The following is a 26,743-nucleotide window of genomic DNA, read 5'->3' on the forward strand; positions in this document are numbered from 1 at the left end:
TACAAGGACAGCAAAACCCGCTGCCTGCCCCCGTGCCATCCACAACCACGGCGGGGGCCGCAGGGGGCGCGGAGGACTTTACCCGTGGTGCCAAACCCAGGGGAGCCGGGGGGTTGCTCGTCCCTTTTATCAGCTGCCAGGCTTCAGACGGGCAGATCCCAAAATCCCTGGAAGGCAGGGCTTGGCACGGGGGGGGGGAGCCCAGATGCTGCCTCTGCCCTGCTGCTGTAATTACGCCACCAAACTTAGAAAGCAGCGGAAGAGCCGCGTGTAGCGCTGCAATTAGGAGGCTGTTTAATTGCGGGGCGCTTGTGTATTGTTTCCCTCTCCGTGGCTGCAGCTGCCAACAACCAGCCCAGCACCAGCTCTGCAAACCCAGGCACCGGGGGGCTCCTCAGCTCGTGTCCCCGAGCACTGACACCGCGGAGCTGCATGGGGACGAGGGCTTGGCACCCCAAATCTGATCCGTCGCACGCGTACGGCACCAGCTGGTGCATCCATCCAGGGAAAAAGCCTCCAGAATTGTATATCTGCTGATGGAAGGTGCTTTCTTGGAGCAGCAAACATCCCTCTCTCTCCGGGACTCCCCTTCTCCTGCCCACGGCACGCTGCCTGTCCCCAGAAGCGGCGAGGAATGATTTCTCCCTGTCAGCCTGGAGATTAAAAGGGATCTCTGCGTGGGAACCGGCGGCGGCAATGGAGATGACACAGGAGAGCAGCTGATTTCTATCACGCTGCCCCTGCGCGCGCTGCGCATAAATCTGCTGCTTTTCATGGAAAAGCGTGAGTCGGAGCAGCTCCTCGCCACGCCGCTTATCTCCTCGCCGGGTGACTCAGCCCCGCAGCGCCAAGCTGGGCTCTTAGGCCTTGAAAGCGAGCAGTCACAATGACTGAACTCTCCCATTTCATTAATTTCATCCCAGAAGCAGCTGCGGCGATGCGAGTTTGGATGATGAGGAGCACCTGAGGATGCCTGCAGGCAGGGAGAAATCCCTGATTTTTCTCCATCCTGGTCCCAGCACTTTCCCCAAGAGCCAGCTTCTCCATTTGGGTCTTTTACCGGGCTTTGTGCGCAATTTTGGGCTCAACACCCATTTAAACTTTATTCTCCTCTCTGCCAGAGAATCCCTGGAAGCTGCTGCTGGCACCGGGCGTGCTGAGCTGCACCGACCTTACACCGACCTCTTCCAGCTTTAACGGGGCCGGGTGCCCTCCTCCTGCCCAGCCCCAGCTGCCCACGCAGCACCGCTCGCCCTGCGCCATCGCCTTGCTTTGCCTCCCCGTGGGCGCAGGGGCTTTGCCGGAGGAGCCGGCTGCATCTCCCTGCCCCGTGCTCCTGCTCCTCTTGTTTTCACAGCTGACGGCAGGGCTGGGAGGCTGCGCGTGGGGATGATGAGAGGAAGCTCGCCCGAGGGGCGGGCGGCAGCTGCGGCCACCGCTGCCTGCACCTGGGCTGCTCGGGGACCCGCCGCGATGGCGAGCATCACCGGGGCGGTGGCACGCGGCCAACCCGGCTGGATGGGCAAAATCTGGTTCCTCGAAGCCCGGCATCACCAGGTGATGGGTGCCCAGACCCAGCTGGGTCTTGCAAAGCGTTGAAGAAGCTGCTGCTGCTTGGCCCGAAGTGTCCCAAGGTGTCCCAACCACTCCGGGCACTTGGTGGGAGCTGGGGGAAAAGTCATGGCTGAGCCACATGGTGGGGAAAAGGTGAGAGAGCCCTTCCTTTAGCGAGCTGCCCTCTGCTCAATAATGTCCCAGGAAAAAGGAAACATATAGATACGAGCAGACCTTCTGGGAGTTCCCTCATCCCTGCTGTCGGATGCTTCCCACCAGGCTGCGGATAGCTCGGCCGCATCCAACGCATCCCGAGCATCCAGCCAGCATCCCCGCGCAACGACTGCCACCGGCGTGTCCCCCTCTGCAACAACAACAGGCGAAGAAAGAGCACTTTTGTTTCTTCCTCCTCTATTGACACAGCTGGAAGGGCTGGGGCCGGGACAGGGTTCCTCCTCCGCCCAAACGCTCGGCGCGTCGGCTTTGTGGCGCGTTGCAGTGGAAGAGAAACGTTCAGCTGCTCCCCACGGGCACCCCGTGGGCTCTCAGACCCAGGAAGGATTTGTCCTGGGAGGACGGCTGCGTGCAGCACACGAGCTGTGGATGTCGGTGCAAAAACCAAGCTGGAGGAGCCGCTGAACCCGCCCTGGGGCTTTGCACCTCGCCGTGCCGCGCTGGTGAGCCCGCAGCCAGCTGGCCCCTCGTGGTCCCATGCCACACTGCTTTTCCCATTAAGGCACGGCCCCTCTGCCTTCGCTTTCTGCAGAAAAATTCACCGTGCTGGCTTTTGATGATGTCTAACCCAAGTATTTCAGTGTCATTTCTTCGGAGCGCCCCGATCAGCGCTGTGATGGCATGTGGAGGAGATTCACCAATAAACCGCGGAGAGGAGCTGCGCATCCCCCAGGGAAGAAGCCCCCGGTGCTGCTGTGCTTGCTGGAGGCAGCGCAGCTCCTGCACCCACCTGGGGGAACGGAGCAGCCTCGAGCATCGCCTCCGAGCTGCGGGGATCGGGGATTTGGGCACTGGGACGGGGCCGGATCCGGCTGCCCAGTGGTTGCGTGTTTGGTGGGTTTGCTCCTCTTCGCCTCCGGCCTCCGAGACGAGAGACAAATGCAAAGCATTCCTTTATCTCCCTGCCTCTCCGGAATGACAGGCAAAGCAATAAAATGCATTTTTTTTTATAGAGCTGTAAATTTAATTTCCTTTTAAAGCATTTGCTTCCACTTAGAACTCGATGGAAATCCTGCGCTGCTGGCAGAGCTGCAGCTTCCCTGTCCTGCGATCGATGTATGGAAGCAGAAGGCTGCAGCTTTTGGATGAGCTTGAAAGTTTATGGAAGGGAAGATGGGCTGGGGGAAAGAGAAGAAAATTCTTGGGGCATTAAGGGCCCAGTTTCCATCTTCCTCGTGAACCTTTCTCAAGGGAAGAGCTTGAACTGCTCTGTGGTGGCCTCGGCAGCGCAATCAAAGCGGTTTCTGCCTGCAGCACAAAAGTTCAGGGCACGGCTTGCAAAGGGGAGAAAAATCACCATTTTCTGCCCTAAAACACCCACGGGGTAGTAGGATCAGTGCAAACCTAGGGGGAGCCCAGCAGGTCAAGGCGTCCAGCCGCCAGAAGCAGCACGGGCTGAGGCACGTGTCCAGCATCCTTATGCCATGGGGAAACCGGAGTGGATTTTCCCTGCTTAAAACCAAACAGCAAGGGAGGGGACGGCGCTGGGACAAGCACCCAGGGCACGGGGAGAGGAAGGTGAGCAGAGGTGTTATCCCACGGAGCAGAGCAGCAAGGAAAATGGGAAACCTCTGTGCTCCCAGCTGGATCCACGGCACTGCTTCGGACACGAGGGGTGAGGAGCAGGGTGCGTTTTGGGGGTGAAGTTGTGGACAGGTGCTGGCCACCCGGCCGGGAATCCAGGCAAATTGCCCAAGCCAAGCAGAAAGTTGGCTTCAGTTTTCCAGCGACCCAGACAAGCACAACCCTGCGAGCACCACGGCGCCGCCGTGCAGCAATTCAGGACTCAGGACGTGACCCATTTCCACCGCCCCGGGTCCCAGCGGCACGGCCAGACGCTGAAAACCACAGCCACGACTGGCAGCCGAGTGCCCGAACCCCACGGGCTCCTTGGAGCAGCAAATCTCCCGGAGCAGGGACGGGGCAGATTTGTGCCATGGGATGCTGCTCTTGTGAGCTCCTAACCCTGATGCTGCAAGGTTAGGATCCTTCGCAGCCCCAGCCCCGTGATGCGCAGCCGGGGCGATCTGTACAAAAGATGTCCCTGGTGCTGGAGGCTTCAAAACCCCAGAAGTTTAAAGCGCACCATGAAGCCCACTTCAAAGAGCTGCAGCTTCCTACTTGATAACATCAGGAGCCTGGATCAAAGGCTGCGTCCTAGGAAATCCAGCACGGGAAGGGAAAATAAAATTGCTTCCTCCAGAGCATTCCTCGCTGCTGAAAATAAGCTGCTGGTTTAGGAAAGTTAGACCGTCATGTTAAAATTATACATGATGTCAGAGCGCGCTTCTCGAATGGTTTTGTGGGGTATGGGGGTGGCTTGCCTGCGGGGTCAGGGGTCTCAGGATGCAGGTCACAGCCCACAGAAGCAGCTCTTCACTGCTGCCACGGAGCAAATCACACAAATCACTCCACAACCAGGGGATGGGCTTGTCCCTGAGAAGCCACCAGCAGGGCTGGTGCCCCGGCACTGGCTCCAGCTCAGGTTTTCCTCCTGGCTTTGGATGCCAGCACCAAGACACGGAGGAAAAGCAAACCACCTGATCCACAAAGCCAGCTCTGATCACACAGCATGGAAACAATGCCAATAAAACTCCTGGAAAAATCACCAAGACCCTGCAAGAGCACGCAAAAAAGCCTCGTGGCAGCAGATCCCCTTGCACCGGCAACCGCGTGTGGCAGCATTCGGGATGCTCAGCTGCACCCCGTGCCAAACGATGCTGCCGAGAGCACGGGGAATCACTGCTGGGACAAACCAGAGGGAGGTGTCCTACACGCACGTGCCCCTGATCATTTTTGAGAGCCCTCCTGCAAGCCTGTCCCCATCTCCATCCCAACGTGCCGGGATGCTTTTGGGAGGTCCCCATCCTGCGGGTGGGTGATGGCTCCCCACCTCCTCCTCCTCCTTCTCCTCCTTCTCCTGCCCCCAGCTCTGCATCCTGCCCTGCTCCAGCGCAGGGACAGCGGCCCCTTTCTCTGCCAGCCGCCTCCACGATGATTAGTGCCTTTCAGGAGCAGGCTGTTTTTTTATTTCTTTTTTTTTTCTTTCTTTTTTTTTTTTTTTTTTTTCGCTAGCCGGCCCCAGATGAATAGCTCTGGGCAGAAGCGAGCAGACAGCATCCCCTGTATTCCACGCTTCATATGAAAACCAGATGCCACGAGTATGGTTACAAATCAAAGCTGACAGGGGGACGAGAGGTTTACTTAGGAATTGAGAGAGGGCACGAAACCTTTCAAACGGGGCTACCGTTTGCCCCCCCCGGCACACAAACCCGTCACCGCACCGCCCCGTGCCGCGAGGGGCTCGACGCAGCCTGAGAAATGCCACCAAGCAGCCCCTCGGCCTCACCCTTGCTTCCCGTTGGACTTTATAAAAATGATAACCGGGGTAAGAAGCCGTTACCTGGGGAGCCCTTTTATTTTTGTTAGTTTTAACTTATCGCCGCCTGCATTTGGACAGCTGCTTCGGATTGCGCGAGGCGCGACCGAGCCGCGTGCGGGGCTGCGCCGGCAAAGCGGCGGGGAAAAACCTCTCCCAGCCAAGGTGGTGGCAGGATCCCGACGGGCACAGCGCCCTAATGAACCGTCAGCTCGCAGGGGGGGTGGCGCTGATGAAACAGCCGGGCTAACGTTTAGTGACAGCCGCGATTTCCTAATCCGCCCCAGAAATAAATGGGAGCCGCGTGGAAGAAAAGCGCGGAGTTCGCGCCCGGCCCTCGCCGGGGCACCAGCAATGAAACGAAACGTCAGGGTTTATAAATGAACCCTGGGGGTAATTCCCCACCGGGGTGTGGGAATATGCAGGGGGAGGCTGCTCGGGAAATGGCTTTGGATGCTGCAGGGTCGGGGTGCTGGAGATGCTGAAGGGGTGCTCTGCAGCCTGCCCGGCACGGCGCGCACCAGGGCGCACGGCACACACAGCCAAGGGAATTTTTGACACCGAGCAATACTGAAACGAGTTGCTGCTGGCCTTCAGGATCGATCCAGCCCCATTGTGAAGGTCTCCTGGCCTGGCCAGAAGGCTGATTGGAAATCTCTGTGCGCTGAACCCTTCGTGGTGCTGGTGCCACTCGTGCAGTCGGTGCCACCAGATTTCCCAGCCACAGACGAGGCCGCCCAGCAGACACGGGCGGCACGTCGGATTGCAAAACCCACCAGGACGCAGACCAGATCCGCACCACACGAGCCCTGCATCCATCCCCGGGACCTTGCTGTGAACCCAGGGTTGTGAAACCCTCCCTGGCCAACGTTCCCGTTGGGGAGCTCCGTTTGGAGGAAGGATTCCTCTCTCCTGGGAGCAGCGGCTCTGCCGAGCAACCTGGCCCAGCCTCCCGGCAGCCCCCGCTGCCGTCCCAAGCCCAGGAAACGTTTCAGCCCGGGTGGTTGAAGCGAGCACTGCGAGCAGTTGGCAGCGGAGATGGCTCGGCCTGGGGAAGTGCTCTGGGATGAGAAGTATGTGATAAATTAAGCTTACTACTATTCCCCGCGATCAGCCAGTCGCTGGCTTCCAGCGCGCCGCTGGCCAGCAACGTCTCACCGAGGGATTCTGGCCTCGCCCCGAGAGCCTGCGGTTGAATGAAAGCAGATATTTTGCACCGGCGTCCAGAGGCTGATGCAGGCTCTCTCAGTGACAGAGAATTCACCACGGCTTTCGTAATCTCTTCCAAAGTTAATTAGCCCCACTTCTAAAAGCTTTCCCGTTTGAATTGCCCAGCCTGCAGCCTCGGCAGCACAGACGGCTCAACGGGAGCCTCTGCCACCAGGTGCCTGCCATCCCTGCTGCTTTTTCCAGCCTGAAATCAAACCTCCCTGCTCTTCAACAAGCTTAGGAGATTCAATTCCTGGATTCTCCCTTCTTTTTTCATGCACTGAAGCTGTATTAAAGTTTGTCCCTAGGCCCTCTGCGGCATCGCACACTGCTCAGACTTGGGCTCACATCCCCGACCCGGCCACTTTGCTGTTGGAAATTTGCTTCTCCAGCCTCCACAGCACCTACAGGCTCCTGCAATATCCCCTGGTGCTCCTTCAAATCAGCAAACAAACACAAAAAGACCTCAAGAGCCCTCGCAGCCCACCCACCAGCACACCCTGCGCGCACGCGGTGCTCGGCGGTGCACACCCACAGCTCGCCCAGCCTGCAGCACCGCAGCCAGATTACAAACGCCTCAGAAATGATATCACAGGCAACTTGGCACAAAAACCTGCTGATTTTGTGCAAAACGCAGAGCAGCTGATCGTCACAGGCGGTGGGGCTGGCAGGAAGGGGGGGTGCAGATGGAATTAAACTGGGGAGCTGTGGCTGGGGGCACCCATCCCGGCACAGCTCAGCCACTCTCCAAAGCGCAGCTTCACCTGCTCCCACCCGCAGCTGGCTTCGAGGGAACAAGCTCACGTTTAACCCGGCCACTCGGGGTGATAGCCAGGGTGGGTTTTCATTAAAATCATCACCAGTCATCTGCACCAGTCATCTGCACAATCATTACCACCACCGCACCATCACCACGCTGTAATGTCACCAGCCAGGAGGAGCCGGGGTCGGATAAATGGCAATGAAATGCTTCTCGCCCTGGAGAGAGGCCACCAAAACACGCTCAGAAGGACTTTGCATGAAATAAACCCCCAGCCTGGGTGGAAATGCTACCGGGAAGCACGACATTTGCTGCACTGCTGGAGCTGGGGGAAATATTGTGGAGGAAAAATTACCCAAAAACACAGGTTGGAGCCACCGGAGATTAACGTCCAATGAAAAAAAGAGAGAGGCACAAAAAAGCCCAAACTTCCCATTTCAGGAACAATACTGGAGCAGTAAATATATATATTTTTTAATTTCTAAGTGGCCATCAGTCACCGTGACGACGCAGCAGGTCCTGCACACGCGGCCACCCCCCGGGCGGCCGTACAGCACCATGGTGCTGAGCGGCTTCTCCGGCAGCACGGGGGAACCCTGCTGGCTGTGACACCCTGCCACCAGCTCCCTCGCACGCCTCTGCACGCCGGCCAAGGCAAACACCATTGTGTCAGGAGCAGACAAGGGGCCGGTGCCAGCGAGGGCCGAACAGGCGGCTCTTTGTGCGCCCCGGCTGCCGGTTTAGCTCGGGGTTAGGGCAGCCGGAGCGTGCAGCTTTTTGCTCCGAGCCCTCGTTAATGGGTAGAGGAAATGAGCAGCGTTAGGCAGCGGGGCTGGGCTGCAGGGGAAGAGAATGAGGAGGAAGGCAATCCTGCGACACGGGGATCCAGAAGCAGCTCAGTGGGTCCTTGCACCCAGCCAGCGCATCCCCCGCACCCTGTCCCCTGTATTCCATCCCCTGCATCCCGTCCCCTGACACCCAGGGACACGGGGACCGTGCTGGGTAAGGACAGGGATGGTTCCCGATGTCCTCCCAGGCTGCACAAGGTGCACGAGTCCTTCTGGGCTCGTTTCATGAATGGACCGAAATGATTTCAGTTCGGTTCAGCCGCTGCAACCTCCTCCAGCAGCTCCTTCAGCTCTCCAAGCCCAGGCTGCCTCCTGGGCATTTCCTGGCCACTTTAAAAGGGTTTTGGAGAGAGAAGAGCGAGATGAGTCCTTGGCATCCTCATACCTCTCCGCTTTCAGGTTAGACACAGGGATTTTAGTGAAACCCTTGGCCCGGAGTGCCATCTCTCCCTGCCTGCGCTCGTGGAGCTGTGGGGACTCCCCGGTGGCTGCCGTGAGGTGCCCAAGTCCCCAGTTGAGTGTGAGCAGCTCCTCCTTGCAGCCCGGCCACTCACCCCATGCCCAGCACCCCAAATCTGGGCAGAGGGAATCTGATGGTGTCACAGGCACATGAAGCATCCCCTGTGCCACTGCCACGCTGCAAGGAACAGCCATCGCTCCCCGTGGCCCAGGAGCTTCACGGGCCCTTGCTTTGTTTTCAGCAGAGATAAAATGTCAACATTTTTAGGCACAGAGGGACGGCCGGAGAGCCTGACCTGTCAACATCCAGAATGGAAAACACGCTCGTCAAGTGCTCGGGATGAGGTTCTAATTACTCCCCACATACCAGCCTGCACAAATACAGCAGAGCCGTCCAAGAAAAGCACGCTTCAAGTACGGAGAGCTTTTCCCGGAGTTAAACGCGGTCTCCTTTTCCTTGGGAACCAGGTTTCCTCTCCTGCAGATAACGATCTGCTTCTGCTGGGGTTGCGGTGCTTTCTCCTGGCCCTACAAGGCGCTGGCTCCCAGGATGTTTCACCCTGGAGGAAAGGAGCAGCACCCTTGGAGGCGATGGGAGCGGTGATGCTGCAGGACACAAGCTGGGCAGGAGCGACTGAAGGGTGCTGAGGTGGTCCTGGGGGATTTGGGGACATCCAGCTGCACCGACCCCAAAGGATGCTGCTGGTATCTCAGCCGGCTCTTGTCGTGCCCTGCACCTTCCCAATGCGGGGTTCTGCACTCTTGGTGCAGTCCTGGAAAGGGGGATGTCTTTTTAAGGTGCTTGAAGAGGATGAGGAGGTTTTATAAAGTAATCCTCTGCCCCCAAAGCTCGCGTTGCTCCTCGTCCGAAGTGCCGGATTTCCTCCTGCACGACTTCACCTCCTGGGTGGCCTCGGAAAGAGGAACGGGGAAGAGACCTGAACCTTGTTTTGTGGCACAGGTCAAAGCTCTTCATCTTCAGCAGCAGCTTCCCAGCTCCCACGTGCCCACCAGGCATCGCACACGAACGGATGCATCCCTGGAGAAAGGCAAACCCGGCCACCAGCCCTGGGGTGGTGACCACGAGCAGCAGCAAGGCCGGGCTGTAGGGACAGGAGAACCTTCAGAAAGCAGGGACAACACCAGCTCTGGGCCAGCACTGCCTCAGTTTCCCCTCCAGCCTTTTCCTTGCCGTGGGCATTTCAGTTTTGACTTGCCAAGTGACCCCCAAGCAATGGGGTCTGAGCCAGGGTGGGTGCCGCTCCCCAAAACGCTCCCATCTGCCACCCTGCCACCTCCCCAGAACTTTGCAAGGAACTTTCTCAAAACCCCCCAGGGAAGGAGAGCAGAAGTGCAGCTCCGTGCATCCCTCGGGGCCGCCCCGTGGTGCTCGCTGGGCTGTTTGCAGCCCCACGTGGGGGCCCTGCCCTCTGCAATCCATTTACCGCTTGGCACCGCGCGCGGAGGGCTATTTTTAAAAGGTATGCAACTGTCCCAGAAACCCCACTTTGAAGTGTGCTTCAAGGCTTTGTTGTCGTGAAAAGAAAGGGCTTTTTTTTAAAACGTTTTGTAATTAAATGCAAACACGAGTGAGTTACTGGCCCGGGGCCGGCCAAGCAGGTCAGCTCTGCTCCAGCAGCTGGCTCTGGAAGCCGTCCACAGCTCGATGGACCTTCTCTCGGCACTGCACAATGCTGCGTTCGGCTGTCAGCTGGAAAAATTTGCTTCCTGGACACTGATAAGTACCAGGAGAGCACGGGGTTCATTCTCATTCTCTGCAGCCCGCTGCTGGTGCACGAAAACCGTTCCCAAAGCTGCCCGGGGTCAAGGCAGCCTCCAGCTGCTTGTGCCAACTGTGCCCCCCTGCTCCCAGCCTGCCTCCTCCTCCTTTTTCTCCATGAACCCCAATTTTGCAGCATCCCCACGCTGGGCTGATGGGGGCTGTGAAGCCAGGGTCAGGCTACGAGGAAAAATGAATGAATTCAGCACTGCTGGGAGAAGCGGGGGTCCCCCTGCGCTGCCTTCGCCGGGCGGTGATCCCAAGGTGTTCCTGTGCCCCGGGCTGCACGCCCGCTGTTATTGCAGCCTGGGTTTAACCCGGGCTGGGGCAGGAGGGTGCTAATTAAACACGACAGCTTGACAGGAAGGAGCGTTGGATAATTCCTGACGTCTGGGCAGCGCTGCCCAGCGCCGGGGAGGGGGCCGGCGCTTCCCCGTAATTAAAAAGCAGCAGATTCCCAACCGAAAATGGATGAGGCTCTTCTTTTCAAGGGACACCGATGCCTGCCTGCGGCTGCATTTTTCACATGCCTTCCTAAGGAGATCTCTATCGAGGCAGGGTGAGGAGGGGAGGTTTGAGGCCTGTGGTTTGCAAGCTGCTGTGCATCGCCCTGGGTGCCAGGAGCTGTCCCCGCGCGAGGGACACGGGACAACCCGCAGGCAAAGCCACAGGCTGGAGAAAGGTTTCAGAGCGCTGCCTGGAAAGCAGGTGGGCAGGCAGCAAGGGCTGCTGGCACGGGGGAGGACGGCCTTGCAAAGAGGCCAAAACGCAGAGCGAATACCTGCTGGCCTCCCTGCCAGAGCCCGGCACACGTGTGCTGCGCTCCCGGCCCCGCTCTGCGCCTGCCAGCCCAGCAGTGCTGGGAGCAGGTGCCCGTTAAATGTGTCCATAAATCAGACGGTGAGATTGCAAACCAAAAAAAAAAACACCAACAAAATCCACAGGAATAGCTCGGGGAAGCTCGGAGGCCCGTGAAGGCTGAGGGATGCTGCATCGCTGCGCTCCAGAGGGACACCACAGCTCTCGCACGCCTGCTGGGTTTTACCCCAGGAAACCCACACAGAGAGCTCCAATCCACCAAACCTGGGGTTGGAAATCACTTCTTCCAGCTCCTCTGGGGTGCGGAGAGCCCAGGACAGCAGTGGCTTTGGGATTCCTGGGGCTGGGATGCTTTTGGCCCTGGTGTCACACATCTCCTGGCTGTGCCACGACGTGGTGCTGAGGCTGCTCGCTGTAGGGGATCCAGCCAGCGAGCAGCAGGGATCTGTAGGGACGCAGACAAACCCCAAACAGCCTCCTGGAGCCTCCTGGGGTGCACAGCCGCCATCCCATGTCCTCGCCTGGCTGGAAGCAGCGGGAGCAGGCTTTGCTTGTGATAACAACAAGGCAAGAGCGGGGTGAGACTTCCCGGGAAGCTGCATCCATGCGAGTGGGCGTTCGGCCACCAGGAGCACGGCCAGCTGTCCCCTCCAGGAGCCCTCTGCCCCTCCACCCTGCTCCTTTCTGCTTTACAGAAGAGGCACGAGAGCATCGAGGTGCTGGTCCAGCAGCAACAGGGACGTGCTCATGGGGGGAGGATTCATTAATCACGAGTCCCTGGACGAAGAGCCACGGTGACAGACGAGCCGGCGGAGCGCGGCGCACAGAAGAAACCCGACCGTGGCGAGCCCACAGGGCTCCCTGCCCAAAATGTGCAGGAGAGGCCGATAACGAGGAGAAGTCCAGCTTCCAAGGCCGAGCAGACAGCAGTGCCGAAGGAGATAATGGTTTTCGACTCGGCAGGCAGGCAGACAGTCGATCCTTTTTAATAAAACTTTCGCGGTGAGGTAGCGCAAGTTTCTTGGCAAGCCACGACCACGCTCCCTGCAAGCCATTCCTTGGAAGCCCGGCCCTGAGTTCACTTTCCCCACGTGTAAACGAGGTCTAAAACCCCACTCGGTTTGCTGCTGCTCCTCCTTGGACGTTGTTATCTCTGGGTTCAGGGATTAAAAGCTGGCCTGGAGGTGAGGCTGTGCGCCGTGAATGCCCCGCAGTCAGGCAGCAGATACGCGCGGGGGCCGATTCCCAGCTACATTAAGGCCCCTTTATGCTCCTTGAGCCACGTAAAGAGGCCTCTAAGTGAGTGTAAATTAAATTTAAGTTACTTTTGCTTCCTTTTTAAGGCCCCTTTACAGTTCCAGCGTGGGGGAAAGGAGCCGGGGCGTGCTGGTGGGGGCGGGCGGGCTGCCCTCCAGGGGCGCAATGGGGACCATGGGGCACAGGGCAAAGGCACGGCGGGTCCTCAGGAGCCACATCACCAAATCCCACATCCACACATGGCCAAAACCCCCTTTGTGAGGGCGGAGAAGCTCCAGGTGTGAGTTCTGCACGTCCAGGAGGGTTTTTCCCTGACAGGTGAAGGTGTTTCCCCACGTGCCCTCACCAACCTGCGGCACAGGTGACTGCGCCCTGCTGGGGAGCACCTCCCTGCAGCGGCCCCGTTGGGGTGTCCTCAGAGCTCCCCCTCAGAAGGTGTTTGCTGGTGGTGCTCTGCAGCCAATTCTTGCTTTTTTTTCCCCAAAACATGACCATGCTTTCACGGTGCCCAAAGCAATTTCTCCCATTGTCATTTGCATGGCCACTGGCTGCGGGATCGGTGCCATAGGGCCCCGAACGGCACAGCCCAGGTGTGCTGAGACGCTGGTGCAGCAAAACGCACCCTCAGCCTCCTCTCCGGTGCACGAGGACCCCGCTCAAACCCATCCCCAACTCCCACAGCTGCACCAGGGGCTCTTTGCATTCCCCAGAGCCCCACTGAGGATGAGGACGAGCATCCTGGCTCCACCACAGAGTGTCCCAGCTCTCTCCGGGTGCCAGCATCTCTCCTCCAGCACCGGTCCCAACGGGCAGCCCCCTCCCCAAAGCTCCCGGGTGCCTCCTCCTCATCCTCCTCCTCTTCCTCCTCCTCGGCTGTGCACATTTCGGGCACGCGCCTCCATAAGGCGCTCGGCCCCGAAGGAGTTAACGGAGCAGAGCGCGCCTCGGATTCCTCCAGCGAACCCTCCCAAGTCCCCGTATAACCAGACTTGGCACTTGGAGAAAGCTCCACAAATCCAGAGGCTAAAACGCGCTGCCTTCCGTTCGTCAAGAGAAGGCAAGTCCCAGCTAATTGAGGAAACAGAGCCTCCCCCCCAGCCCCCTTCCAGCCTGCTTATTTATTTAGGGTCTTTTCTTTCTCTCTCTCTCTCTGTCTCTTTTTTTTTTTTTTAAAAAAAAGTTCTTTTTCGGCGCAAACATTAGGAAAAGAAAGTGCGAATTAATTTGGTGGGGCACGGCTGCGGATTTATGATGCTCCCCAGCTGGCGAGCGCCGTTAACCCCATCGGTGCCCGCTGCAGCCTGTGCCCAGGGGGGGCTGAGGGGGGGTCAGGGGGTTCCCTCCCTGCCACTGCCCCATTCGACCGCTCCCCACGCAGGGAAGAGGCAACGGGATTGGAAAAGCAAAGGAAAATTGTAGCAGGCGACCTTTTTATTAAAAAACCACTCATTTTTTCCCTTTCTCCCCGCATCTTGCTGCTGCTGCAGAAGGTTTCCCGAGCGTACAGTAGTTGTGTTTTTTTTTTTTTTCTTTCTTTCTTTCTTTTTTTTTTTTTAAACTCCCTCTAACTACTGCACACAATTCAAAGGAAATCTGGGAAACCAAATTCTCAGCTCTCCAAAGCAGCAAATGGAAAGTCGCTTAAAGGGACTGCTGCCTTAAAGCGGCCGCGGCGATTTTCCCCTCGGCCTCGAAGAAAAGGGGTTAACCCCCCCCCAATACCCCCCCCAGGAAAAAAAAATAAAGAAAAAGGAACTGGGACCTGGCTCGAGGCCAGCCCTAGGGACAGGCGAGGTGGGGGGGATTGGGGATTTTTGGGTAGGGGACAGTTTGCCCAGGGGGGGATGCCCGAGGGGGGCAGCTGCTCCCAGGGGGACCCCCCCAAGTCTTAAGACTGTGGCTCTGCAGGGAGAGGTTTTGGTGCTCTGAGCCCCCCCATAGAGGTGAACGACATGGGGAGAAGAGTTAAAAAGGGGAAAAAATGGGGGGGGAAAAAAAAAAAGGGAGAAAAAAATTAAAAAAGGGAGAAAAAAAAAGGGAAAAAAATAAGAAAGGGAGAAAAAAATTAAAAAGGGAGCAAAAAAAAAAAAAGGAGAAGGAGGGAAGGAAGGGCTGACATCAAAGGCAACTTCTCTGCTCAGCAGATGAGCAGATCCATCCTCACTTCATATTTTTTGCAGCTGAACTCGGGGCGGGGGGAGCGGGATTAACCCTTCGCCCGCCGGGCAGCCGCGGGGCCCCCGCCGGTGACAGGGACGGGCTGAGCCCTGGGCGCAGAGCGGGGCAGTGGCGAGGGGAACAGCCAGGCTTTTTTTTTTTTTTTTTTGCTTTTTTTTTTTCCTTTTTAAAGGTCCGGGATGACACGAATAGCCCGAATACTTTGCAGCGCGGCGGCATCATTTTTTAGCGCTGACAAGCCTTGGTTGAGTCATTGAATGAGCGAGAAACGGGGAGAAAAGTTGCATTCGGGGGACTCGGCGGGGCGAAACGCGGGACCCGCCGGCGAGGCGGACCAGGCAGGAGAACAAACCCTAGGAAATCACCGGGGCTGGGGTATTAAAAACCCAACGCTGACATGTGGCAAGCAGCACATTCGCCTTTCCCTCCCCGTCCTTCGCCCCGAACGAAAAATAATATTTATGTTCCATCGGGGAGCGAGCCCCCAAACGCCAAAAGGGTGTTCACTCACCTCATCATAAGCCAGCCGGAGGGGAGGGCTGCATTCTCCTCGGCTGGAAATTCAAAAAGTCGGGGAATTAAGAGCTGCCGTCTCAGCCCGTGCAGTTCCTCCGTAATCTGTGTATAAAAAGAGAAGTCTTCATTACTGACCACAGGCACGGAGCCGCGCTGCTCACGCCCCCTCCGAGCCGCACCAGCCAGTAGCGCACAGAAGTTGGGCTACGGGAGAAGGAGACGAGCCGAGCGGAGGCTCTAATGATTTATCTGCACCTCTGGTAGGGGAAAAAAAAAAAAAAAAAAGAGAGAGAAAAAAAATGAAAAGGGAAAAAAAAAAATAAAATAAAAAGGCTCCGCTCCGAATATGACACGGGAGGAAAAGTGACTCCGTAGTTTCGGGAGGGTGACAGACGCGAGGATGTGCCAAGTCCCTAAGGACAAGAAAATAAAAAAAAACCCCACACACCTCTCGAATCAGCCCTTTAGCCAGAGCCTTAATTAAAAAAGCTGCTCCAAAATATCAGATAATGGATTGCATTTTCAGGCCCCTCTGGAAAACCAGCTCATATGGCAATGTTTCTCAACTCCTGCCAGAGCAGGGAAAGCTGCCAGTTTTAGGTTACAATATCAAAGGCACACATCCTCCGCACCAGCAGCCTGCTCCCAGTTACACCCGAGTAAATCCAGAGCCACCCCGCTGCCCTCCCGGCGGCTGGGGCCGATTTGCGGCCGTCCCGGGGCGAGCAGGATCAGGCCCTGCCCGCCTGCGAGTTTGGCCCCTGCTCGTGTGAAAAGTTAAGAACCAAAAAAGCCAATTCCTGAGGGTGAGAGGCCGAGGGGAGCGGGCGTAAAGCCTGGAAGCCGGGCTGGGGTCGGCACCACTCTCCGTGGACTGCGTCCGCGTTGCGGCGATTATTTCCGCAGCGCCTCGAAGCGCAGAGAATCAGTTGTCATCCTCACCTCGGCCATCACGCGGAGTTTCAGCACAAACCCTCGCCTGGCCGGTGTCCAGGCAGCCCCCGGACGAGCCCGAGTTTATTTACAGCAACCTCCACGAGCAGCCTTTGAAAAGCCGGGCTGGCTCCTGCGGGTGGGAATAGCGTGGCTCCGGCAACTTTTGGACATCGTTTGCGATAAAGCGCGCACGGTTTTGAGTTACTCGTATTTAACATCTTTCTCTCGCTCTGGTTTTTCTCTTCCCCAGAAGCAAGCAAGCATTTTTCATCGTTGTAGTGAAATCTCGGCCGTGCCCTCGGACACCTTCCCGTCCACGCTGCCCGCACGAGGCTTTCGCTCCCGTTACGCCCCACGTCCCGCAGAAACCTGCTCTAGGGTAACGCGCACCGGTTTGGGCCAAAAGCTCTCCAAAGGCCTGCGCAATTTCAGCAAAGGCCTGTTTTGATAAAAACCAGAAGGAAGGGGCTGAAAAAGCTGCCTTTGCCCGGCTCGCCTCCAGCCTCTTGGCTCCAAATATGATGGGGGCGATGGGGACGGGCTCGTGCCACCATCGTGCCACCAGCCCGGCTCCCCCAGCGCCCCCAGGCTTCGGCACCACCTTGGCTATTGCCTTCAAAGGTAACCCTGTGCAAGGCTTTTTGTAGGTTTGGCTGATGTGATGCACCACTTTTGGGGGAAAAACCCTTAAAACAGCCCCTCTGTAGCCTCCATGCATCCATAGGATGCCAGATTCCAGGAAGAAGAGCACCACGACGCCAGCCTTTAACATCTATCTGGCGAGTGTCACCACGAAACACTGCACGGATGCGGTCCCCAGCACATCACCACATCCAGCAGGAGGGATGAAGGCAGAAAAAAAGCTCATTTTAGCACATGAGGTAAGTCCCGAGGAACTTCCCCAAAGCCAGCGGAGCTACTTGGGGCTGAAACCAGTCTAGCAGCGAGCTGGCTCCGGATCCGTGGCGGGGACTTTTTTAGGAGACTCATTCAGAGGCAAAACAATGAATTTTAAAATACATGCTGTATTCATAGATTTGTTTTGAATCCGCTAACATGAAACCACTTATATAATTGTCGCAGAGCAAACGTCTCATTATGCACCATAAAAGAAGACGTTCGTGTCCCCCTCCTCGCTAGGCTCTGTGCTTTTTGCTCTGGCCAAGATGTTTCTCGTGTAACATAAATCAAAGCCAGGTGCATCTTTCTACATGAAATAATTCCCTAATAAACGTTGCTGAAAATACAGATAGGGCTGGATCAAAATAAAACCCAGCCCATCGTTTGCAGGACTTGGACTTCACTTCTTGCCTAGGAGCCGTGATTTTCCCCCCAAGGTGGTGAGGACCCCAGCTTCTGTTACACAAAAGCAAATGATGTTTGCACGAATGATGGGGTGAAAAAAGGCTTTGGGCTGACCATAACATGCACCATGGATGCCTGATGTTGGTCTGAATCCGCAGCCCACGCTCACACAGATTTGGAGAGCACGGGCTGGCCGAGCAGTCCTGAGATGGCCCCGGGGCAGGTGCTGAGCACCAAAGCTCAGCACGGAGCCAGAGGCTGATTCACGGCTGGGAACGGCGCAGGCAGCACCACTCATCTTTGCCATTTGCTCGTTCTTTATTTCAGGCTTCTCAAAACCACAAGCCGAGCGACTACGGGCTCGAAGTCAGAGAGCAGGGTAAGGCAGATTGTGCCTGCGCCAAGGACATGGGGAGTGGCACCCCGGGTCCTGCTGCGAGGATTTGGGGGCGTTTTTGGACGGTGGCTCCAGACTGGGCAACACAGCCAGGTAGCAGCGAAGCCTTTGTGCAGGCTGATCAGTGAGATGAGCAGGTTAAATACCCAACAACTCTATTTATTTCAAGTCTGCAAGGGAGATTTTGAAGCCTTGGCACGCAGCAGTTACCGCCCTTGTTAAAAGCTTGTGGGGACACATCCCTGGGGGACAGAAGGAGCCCACGCCGTCCCCACCACAGCAGAGGGTGCAGGAGCCCTGCCAAGCCACGGGGAGCACCCGTGGGGTCCTGGCACCAGGTTTCACCTCTGCTGGGGAAGGGACGGAGCCTTTCCAAAGCCCCTTTACCTCCTGGGTGCTCCTCACCGGGTCCCCCCCATCACACACCCATCCACGCCTCGTATTTGCACCCTTACACGGAGAGAGGACAACCACCTCGGTCAGACGAAGGGACAGAGCCACGGAAAAGCAGCGGCCCCACAAAGCTGGCTGCTGAGCAGGAGAGCAGGGCCAGGAAGGCTGCTTTCATCTGCAGGGGGGCAGAGGGGGCGGCAAAAGCTGCGGCTGCTCCTCGTGTCACTGCTCCGCATGTCACTGCTCCGCGCCGATCACCGCCCCTTGCGCCCCGCCGTGCCCGAGCACGGATTCCTCAGGAACTCTTTTTCTTGCTCTCATCTCATCTTCCTCCTGTAAAGGCTTTGCTGAGTAGCTTGAAGGGAAACCATACCCCAAACCGCGGGCTGCTGGGGCATGGCCATGCCCCGATCCCACTCCTGCAGGGGGCTTCTTCCACCCACCCTGCAAGGGACTTGGGGTGGCACCAGGACGTGTGGCAGCACCCGCTGCTCGTCCCGCATCTGCACACTCACACAGGGCAAAGACTAATGAAAAAAAACCATCTAAGGTTATCGGTGATGCTCCTGGCTGCGCTCGTGTCCCACTCCAAAGGCCCCCAAAACCATCGCTGCTGTGGGTGAAAGCAGTGGGGTGTGGGAACCGGGCACGCGCGGGCTGTGCGTGGGGAAACTGAGGCATGGGGCAGAGCTGTGAGTGGCTTTTCTAGCTAGATTTTTGAGGAAAATAATAATAATAATAATAAAAACTATGATTACAGCGAGCATTTTTGATGGCAAACGGCAGGAGCGTGGGGCAGAGCCACGCAGAGCCCCGATGCCAAGCCGGTCGCAGCATCCCTCCCCAGCCCTTCGCAGACATTCAAGCTGGGAATCCTGCTAATGAAAGGAAAACAGAGAGACGCTGCGGAGCGGAGGCCCAGGGTGTGGTAACTCTAGAAGGCAGCGAGGAGGCATGAATGAAACCTTTCACTGGGGGCCAGGGAAGCCGGTGGCACACGGGCCGGAGGAATGCGAGCGCCCGGCGCACCGAGGCGCACGCCGCGGGACGGGGAGAGGCGGCCGGCGTTAATCAGCGGGATTAATTCGGGGCCGGGGCCACGGCGAGGAGCGGGATGCAGCTCGGGGAGGGGAGCGGGAGGCCTTGCTTCCCAAAGGCTGACAAGCTGTCCTTATTTTTTCCTGTAATTATGTCTCTGAGGGATCCCGAACGTTTACATTTTTGTGCGAGCTGTATGGTTTATTCACCGGCCCGCTTCGCGAAGGGCTCCGCTAATAAATGGGCGTATTGAGGCTCGCGCTTCTATACATTACGCTCCGTCCCCGCTCAGACAACCAGCCCATTTTACCCGGGCTATATCGTGAACAAATGATCCTCCTCCCGGCCCGAGCGTGCCCGCCGTGAATGGCCGCAGTGTGCGGGGCCGCTGCCTCCTGCCTCGCCCAGCACTTGCAGGGGGGAAAAAATCCCCCCGAAAGCAAAAGCAAACGGGGTACGAGGATCCCTCCACGCTCTCTGCCCTGGATTATTTCACCCCCCTCCAGCCCCTCTTCCCACTTCAAAAATAAATACATCTGTAGAAAGTGGAGGAAATTATTCCTTAATGCTCCTGCCCAGAAAGCCTCCGGCCTCGCTCCCCTCCGTCCTCCCCCCGCGGCCAGAACAAACCCTTTTCTCCTGCCTCTCGCTGGGGGATGTTCCTACAGGGAAATGTTTACCCTCCCACACGCTCAGCTGGCTCGAGATTCTTTATCTGGAACCTCTCGGGAAGCCTCTTCCCAGCCTGAGCAGGGGGAAAGCCCGAGCGAGCTTGGGAATGGCCATAAATTGCCCTTACAGGATCCATGGCACACAGGAGAGGAGTTTGAGTCTCCGTGCTCTCTGCTGTGCCATGCACCCATCTCCAAAAAAACACCTCGTGCACAGGGGGTTTTGGGGAGCAGGGCTCATCCCTGCGATGTGCCATCCCCTGGTCCACTTTTATTCCTTTTTCTTAGAGCCAACACCTCCTGAACTCCTTTTCCACCTTGCCCCGTGCATCCCCACCCCGGGCACGGAGACGCACCAGCACCAGCAGCACGAGGTGCAAAGCCCCAAACCAGAGCCAAGAGCTTCCCATGCCCCTCATCCCTCAAGGGGGATAAACCCTCAGGGGGATAAACCCTCGGAGGGGGGATGAAAGCATTTCTTGCAGACAGGAGCATCCCAGCAGCGCAGCTCGCAGCGCAGCCCCGCGCTCCGACCACAAATAGTACCCCTCTGTGCCTCCGGCTCGCCGCGCCACGGACACATAGATGGCATTATATTTAGCTGGCCCCAGATCTCGGGCATAATATTTTTTTTAGCAGCGGACTAAATATTTTTAACATATGCAAACACGCATGGCTGAGGCAGCTACAGAGCCGGGACGCTGAGGGCAGAACAATGTCACCTTTCTCCTGCCCGTCCCCGAGCCGACGGCTGGGCAGCCTAAAGGATGGGGGGCAAAGGAAAATGTGGGAGCGTTTGGGGGTGAATTTTGCAATGGCTCTGCAGGAGAAGGGGCCAAATTCCTCGGAGGTGGAGGAGCGGGGATGCACAGAGCTGCAGTCTGTGTCTCGGGCACGGGTGCCCGTGCAAACATACCTGCGTGCGCGCCAGGCTTGGCCGAGAGGAAACGTTCCCGGCTCTAAGCAAACAGAAAGGTGCCGGGTCAAACAAGTGGAGCAGAAAGTTCTGCTGTAGGTAAATAGGTCACTGTCAGCTCTCAGCACGGCCGGGGACGTGCCAGATGTCCCGGGCATGTACCCGAGCACTCCTACCCTCCTTGCAATGGGGAAACCGAGGCACGAGTCCCCCCCCAGGAGGTGTGTGCGTTTGGCTGCGAGGATGCTGTGCTGGTACCTACCCCAGCACGGTGCCCCAGCAGCCCCTGGCCACCCCTAAAAGTGCTGTGCTCCCCACAGCCGCCCCCGGGAGCTCAGGGAGACCCCAAGGAGGCAGCTGGTGGTGAAGTGGTTGCAGGAGCAGGGCGAGAACTCCCCATGGAGCTGTTACGTTGCACCACGAGCAGCAACTTTGGGCTGCACCATCCCTGCTTCACCAGCTCAGCCCAGCACAAATCCCCCATTTCCATTCCTTAACTCTTCTTTTTTTAATTTTATTTTATTTTTCACCATTGCTATGGCAGGATACCCCTGTGCTGAAGCAGAGCAGGAGCAGGGAAACTGAGGCGGGGAGCGGAACCGGCGGCTGGTGGCTGCTGTCCTGCCACCATGCCATCCCCATGCCATCATCTGCATTTCTGGCTCCTTATCTCAGCATCCCAGACATTCCTCCTTGCTGAGAAATGTGGCTGTGAGGTGCTCAGCTTGGCTGCACAGCATCGTTTTCTGGGGCCCAGATGTGGGCAGGATGCACGCCTGTTCCCGGCACCCTGCATCCTCCCCTCCCCTTGCCAACAGGCACGTTTGCTGCGCCAAAAAGTACCAAATTGTCCAAAAGTAGAGCCAGGATGTTCCCCATCGAAATACAAGAGCCAGGCTAAACAGGAGTGCGTGTGCATATTCCTGTCGTTCCTTCCACATCCCCAGACATTTGGCACAGCCTGCAGTGACCGAAGGCACCCACCCAGGGCAGTTCTGGGACCAGAATAGCAGTTTTTCAGCCCGGAACGGTGCTGGGAGCAAAGGGGGAACCCCAAGGCCTGCCCAGCTCGAAGTGCTGAGCTGGGGGGACGGCCAACAAGCAGCACAAGCCCCCAGCAGGGGACAGGGTTTGGCTGCTGGGTGACACCAGCTTTCTGCAGCTGGGAGCCGCACAGCCGACGTGAGGATTTTGCTACTTGGCTGTGCTGGCACGGCTGCGACGTGCGGACTGGGCTCAGAACTCGTAGGAACGTCTGCTTTAAAGCTTCCTTTTTAAGTCTAATAAAAACAACCAAAGCTCGCCTTGCCTTTTCTCCCGCTGAGCCAGAAAACTACATCCTTGTGCCCAGCGGGAGGAAACCCAGCAAAACCTGGCAGTGGACAGGAGCGAAACGTCCCCGCGCGGCAGCGGTGGCACCAGTTGCGCCGAAGGGGACCGCTGCGGGGTGGCACCGGGCTGGCACGTGTCCCGCCGCCCTGCCTCGCCCGCCGCCAGCTCTGCTGCTCTGCACGGCGGTCAGACTTTTATTTGGCTTGGAAATACGTGCCATGCCTGCTAGAAGCACGATGTTCCCTCGCAATTGCAAGCCGGGGGAGGCCAGTGCCAGCGCGGTGCCGGGGGAGCGGCGGTGGCGGCAGGGCGCACGGCGCATCCTCCCCTCCCCTGCACAAACACGGGCTGGATCCAGGCCTCGGCACCTCGCAGGTGTGAGACTCAAAGGCTCGATTTTCTGGCTGTTTAGATGCTGACGGATTGTGGTTGTGCCAAGATAGGCACAACCTGGAGGTGGCTGCGCTTTGCTCAAGGCTTTCCTGTACCCGCGGAGGAGAGCGGGGGCACCCGGCCAGCCCCACGCTCCCTGCTCCTGGGCCATGGCTTCACACATCACGAGGGGCTGCCGGGGTGCAGCATCCCATAGGATATGGGATTTTCTCCTCCAGCATTTCTGCTGCTGGCAGGACCCTGGCAAAGAGCAGGTGAGCAGTGCAGAAAGTACTTGGGTTGAAGCTGCGTGGTTTGCGTCCACAGGAGGAGGATTCACGCTTCCCGTGGCTTTAGCATTGCCTCGTGGCCATGGCACTCCTGGTGCACACCTCTGCTTTGGGGTGTCCTCAAGGAATAAGAGCTGGAAGGGATCCACGGGTACCACCATGTCCCAGCCGTGGCCACCTTCCCCCTGCCACCCCGACTCCTGCCACCACGGGGCCACCTGCCCAGAGGTGTCACCACGTCGGCTTCTCCCATTTCTTGCTCTTTCACAGACCAGCCTCAATGCTGGGACAGGGCTGAGTAATTTTCATTTTCCGTTTGCAACCCAGTTGCTGTTGGGTTTTCCAGTCTCACAGCCTCAAAGTGAAACTGGTGGGTGCCACCTGCGAGGGTGAGGGGAATCGCTGAGCCTGCCCACCAGCCCAGATGGAACTTAATCCTTTTTTTTTTCCATTTTTTTTCCATTCCAAATTCAATTCCTCCTAACCTCACTTGGACTTTCCCCTCACCCCTCCTTCTCCATCCCAGCTCCCTTTTGCAGACCCTCTTCAACGTCTTATTGTAGACGGCGCAGTTCTGCCTGTTTTTTGTACAAGAGTGTGAATAAAAAGAAGTTTTTCCCAGAGTTTCAAGCACCACAAGCATCAAGGACATCACACCCACAGGAGGAGGACACCCCGCGGGTGCTCCCCCTTTCCAGGCAGCTCCCCTGCACGGGAGCTGAGAGGACACCTCACAATCGCTGCCTAACGCCGGGGAATTGTTTAATTGTTTTCCCTCCAAATTACGAGAGAGGAAATGCAATATTTTTTTAGGACTTGCCTTTGCATAATGAGGCATGGCGCGGGGAGAACAATTTGGTATTTATGCGCAGCACAAACAGGCTCACTCCAAAACTTCGCAGCCCCAACCTGAGCCTGGCCACAGGTCAGGCATCGACCTGTCCCCAGCTGTCACCCTCGGGGCTGGCACATGCCCCCGAGGCTGCCCATTCCCCTTGGGGGTGACAGCTTTGACCCTGATCCATCGATTCAGGGCTCCTGAGAGGTTTCAAAACCAAGGAGAGCAAACCTAAGGCACACCAAGGCGAGGCTGCTGCAGCCCCACCAAAGCCACGTGGGCAGCTGAAGGTGGAGACCAGACCCATGTGCCCCCACACAAAACCAGACCCTAATTTTGGACCTTTCTCCCCAAAACCCGCCCGCGGAGGTGAGACCCTCCCGACACGTGTTTCTGAGGAGCAGCAGCAAAGGCCAGCTCCGCAGCTGGACCCGCTGTGATGTTCTCCCTCCCCCGGGGAAGCCAGGGCATGGAGTGTTATTTACTTTCGGATAAACACTGACACATCTCCTGGAGCAGAAGGCAGCTTTCAAAATACACAGCAAAAAGGGGGGAAAACGAGAACCCAGCTCCCCAACCTAAACTTTTAGGGGGAAAACGTGCTCAATGGAGTGGGCTGGAGGCCGTGCCCCTGATCTCATTCCTTCCTCCCTCAAATCCTGCTTCTTCTCGTCTCCATCTTCTGCTGTTTATTCCCTCCTGCTCCCCTGCAGCCTTTTCTGAGCAGCTGCCCTTTGCTAGTAAACAGCGCGCTGCCCCGGGGCCAGCTTTCCCAGCACTAAAAGCCCACTTATTTCTGTTTGTCTTGACAAAACAGTAGCAGATTTGTGCTATAAATCCCCATTAATGGAACAATCTATGTTGGCTCCTTCCCATTAGCACTTTCCAAAAGAGAAAACCCCTGTGTGCGTGCACATGCGTGTGAGTGTGCACACATCTCCCTCTCGCAGCCAGCAGCCGGGGCTTTAAACTCAAGATCCCCCCATTAAATGCCAAAATCCATAGGCAGAATCTAAATATTTCAAATCCCCGCAAATTTAAACACGCCTGTGCCTCGTTGCATCATTTTCTAGAAGGCTTCTTTCAAACAAAAGCGTGATGCTTAATCCGTGCACACGCTGATCACGGAAACGGGGAGCACAGGAGCATCTGTCCAAAACACTTGGATACCCCGTAGGTGTTGCACAGGCACAAATCAGCTTGTAGCATCGAGGTGAAGGGAGATAAACCCACAATGTGTGTAGGTTCTCGGTGCATTGCCAGATATCCGAAATATCCACTGAAAACCAGCAAAATGAATGAAGGGAGCTGGGTGAGCCCAGTGCCCTGACGCTCAGCCCCAGCCTTGCTCCACGCAGCACAACCCCACAGCCTGGTCTTCTCCAGGGCATCTTCCTTTTCCAGCAGGAGCAGCGGGTTTTGGGGAGCAGACCCTGCATTTGACAGCAGACTGCCTTCAATATGATCTGATCTGTGGATCCCCAGCATGACGCAGCGGGCACTGAGTGCACCTCAGCTCCATCCCACCAGTCCCAGCTTTAGGAAATCCATGAGCATTTGGGAAAGGGGAAGCCCATAAAGGGGTTTGGCTTGAGGGAGAGAGCTGAGCAGGGGGGGATCCCTTTGCTACAGCCCCCTGGTTTTTGAGCCGCCACTGCAGAGCAGATCTTCCAGCAGCCTCCCAGGGGATGCCGCAGCAGCATCCATCACTTGGGTACCCGCAGCCTGCCATGTCCTGCTCTCACTGACTTGGCCTTGTCGAGCTTAAACCTCTTGATGTGGGTAGAAAAAAAAAAAAAAAAACACATTAAAAACCTGGTGGTGAAGGGCTCCGGGTGAGCACGGAAGGGTGTGGAAGCAGGAGAAGCGGCACCAGCACTGCAGTGTCCGTGCCAGGATGGGACCAGCAGAGCCTCCTGCATCCATCCCCTCCTCTCCTCCCTCCTGCCCTGACTTCGGCTGTGCAGGGGCTGCCTGATGGGACTCATTCGGATGGGATTATCCTGATGGGATTATGATCTGGGGACTCATCCTGATGGGGTTCATCCTGATGGGGTCCATCCTGATGGGGACGCATCCTGATGGGGACGCATCCCGATGGGGTTATCCTTGCGGGGCGCATCCTGGCGGGATTTCTCCTGCTGTATGTTCGCATGTGGCAAACAGGTGGCGATGTTGTACTCCAGGATTTCAGTTTCCAGCCCCAAAAAGCCGGGCTGCCGGCACAAAGCCGCTCTCGGAGCCTCCCCGGCCGTGTCCCCCCAAGGGGGATGCCCTGGGGAAGGTGCCCCCTGCCTGGGTTGCTGCGCCTGGGAAGCACGGACCTAAAACATCACAAAGTTTGGAGCAGAGAGAAAAATCCCCGCAGCAGAGCAGGGATGTGCCCTGTGCAACGACTTCTGTGCGCTGCAGCCAGCACTGTGCCGGAGCACGGGGCTGCAGGGACTTTTGTGCACCAAAGGCATGGGCACAGTAGAGCAAAAAAAATCGAGTTCTGTTTTTTTTTTTTTGCACCCAGAGCCACCTGCACAGCCAGTGACAGCCACAGCCCTGCCAGCAACAGAGCCAATGTCCTGGTGTCCTGGTGTCCCCTGTGCCAGAGCTCGCCCCTGACACTCCTCAACCTGCAGAGGAAAAGGAGGTGGAAGCTCGTGGAGAAACTCTGAGCCTTGCCTTCATTGCGCCTCCAGGAGATGCCCCTGGTGTAGGATGTGCTGAGCAGGTCGGGGAGCAGTGCCAGGTTCCTGCAGATCCCTGGCATTTCTTCAGCAAAACCCTTTTGGCCACGGAGTCCTCGTCCTGATGGCAGATGATGGAGAGCAATGGGAGAAGGGGCTCCAGGTGGCACCGGGCTGAAGGGCTCCATCCTGTCCCCAAGCACCATCTGTGCACAAAGAGGCGAGTGTGCCGGGGAGGTGACAGCCCAAAATTCGGGGCGAGCCTCAGCGGGGGAGGCAGGAGGAGGGCTGGGAGCATGAGGCAGCATCCAGAAGCACAGCAAGGACCAGCAGGATGAAAACGGGTGGTGGTGTGCAGGGTAAGAAAAGGATTCCCAGGGCGAGGTGAGACGGGCTCTGTGCTGTGGGATGTGCTTAAAAGCAGATTTTAAAAAAATAAATAAAATAAATCTTTTCCTGGAGGAATTCTCTTCTGCTTTTCTGTGCGTTTTTAGTGCCTCTCGTGCAAGGATCTCCATGTTTTGATGGTACACCCCCAGCACACATCCCCAAGGGGCCATCTTGCAGAGAGGACACGAGTTATC

The 26,743-nt window shown here is 57.3% G+C and overlaps 1 protein-coding gene across 5 annotated transcripts in view; it reads right to left on the minus strand.

The window, feature by feature from the left end:
• The window catches only part of ZNF469 (zinc finger protein 469), a 220,188-nt gene that overhangs the window by 31,678 nt on the left and 161,767 nt on the right, over positions 1-26,743 (minus strand). For 4 of the 5 annotated variants that reach the window (XM_072043895.1, XM_072043896.1, XM_038185622.2 and 1 more), the window contains one exon: positions 14,989-15,095. The exons of the other annotated variant lie outside the window; for it this stretch is intronic. The gene's annotated coding sequence lies outside the window, so the exon portion shown is untranslated. The remainder of the gene's footprint in view (positions 1-14,988; positions 15,096-26,743) is intronic. 5 annotated transcript variants of the gene reach the window in all.

This window comes from Anas platyrhynchos, chromosome 12, assembly GCF_047663525.1.
Source record: "Anas platyrhynchos isolate ZD024472 breed Pekin duck chromosome 12, IASCAAS_PekinDuck_T2T, whole genome shotgun sequence".
In the NCBI taxonomy this organism is placed as follows: Eukaryota; Metazoa; Chordata; class Aves; order Anseriformes; family Anatidae; genus Anas; species Anas platyrhynchos.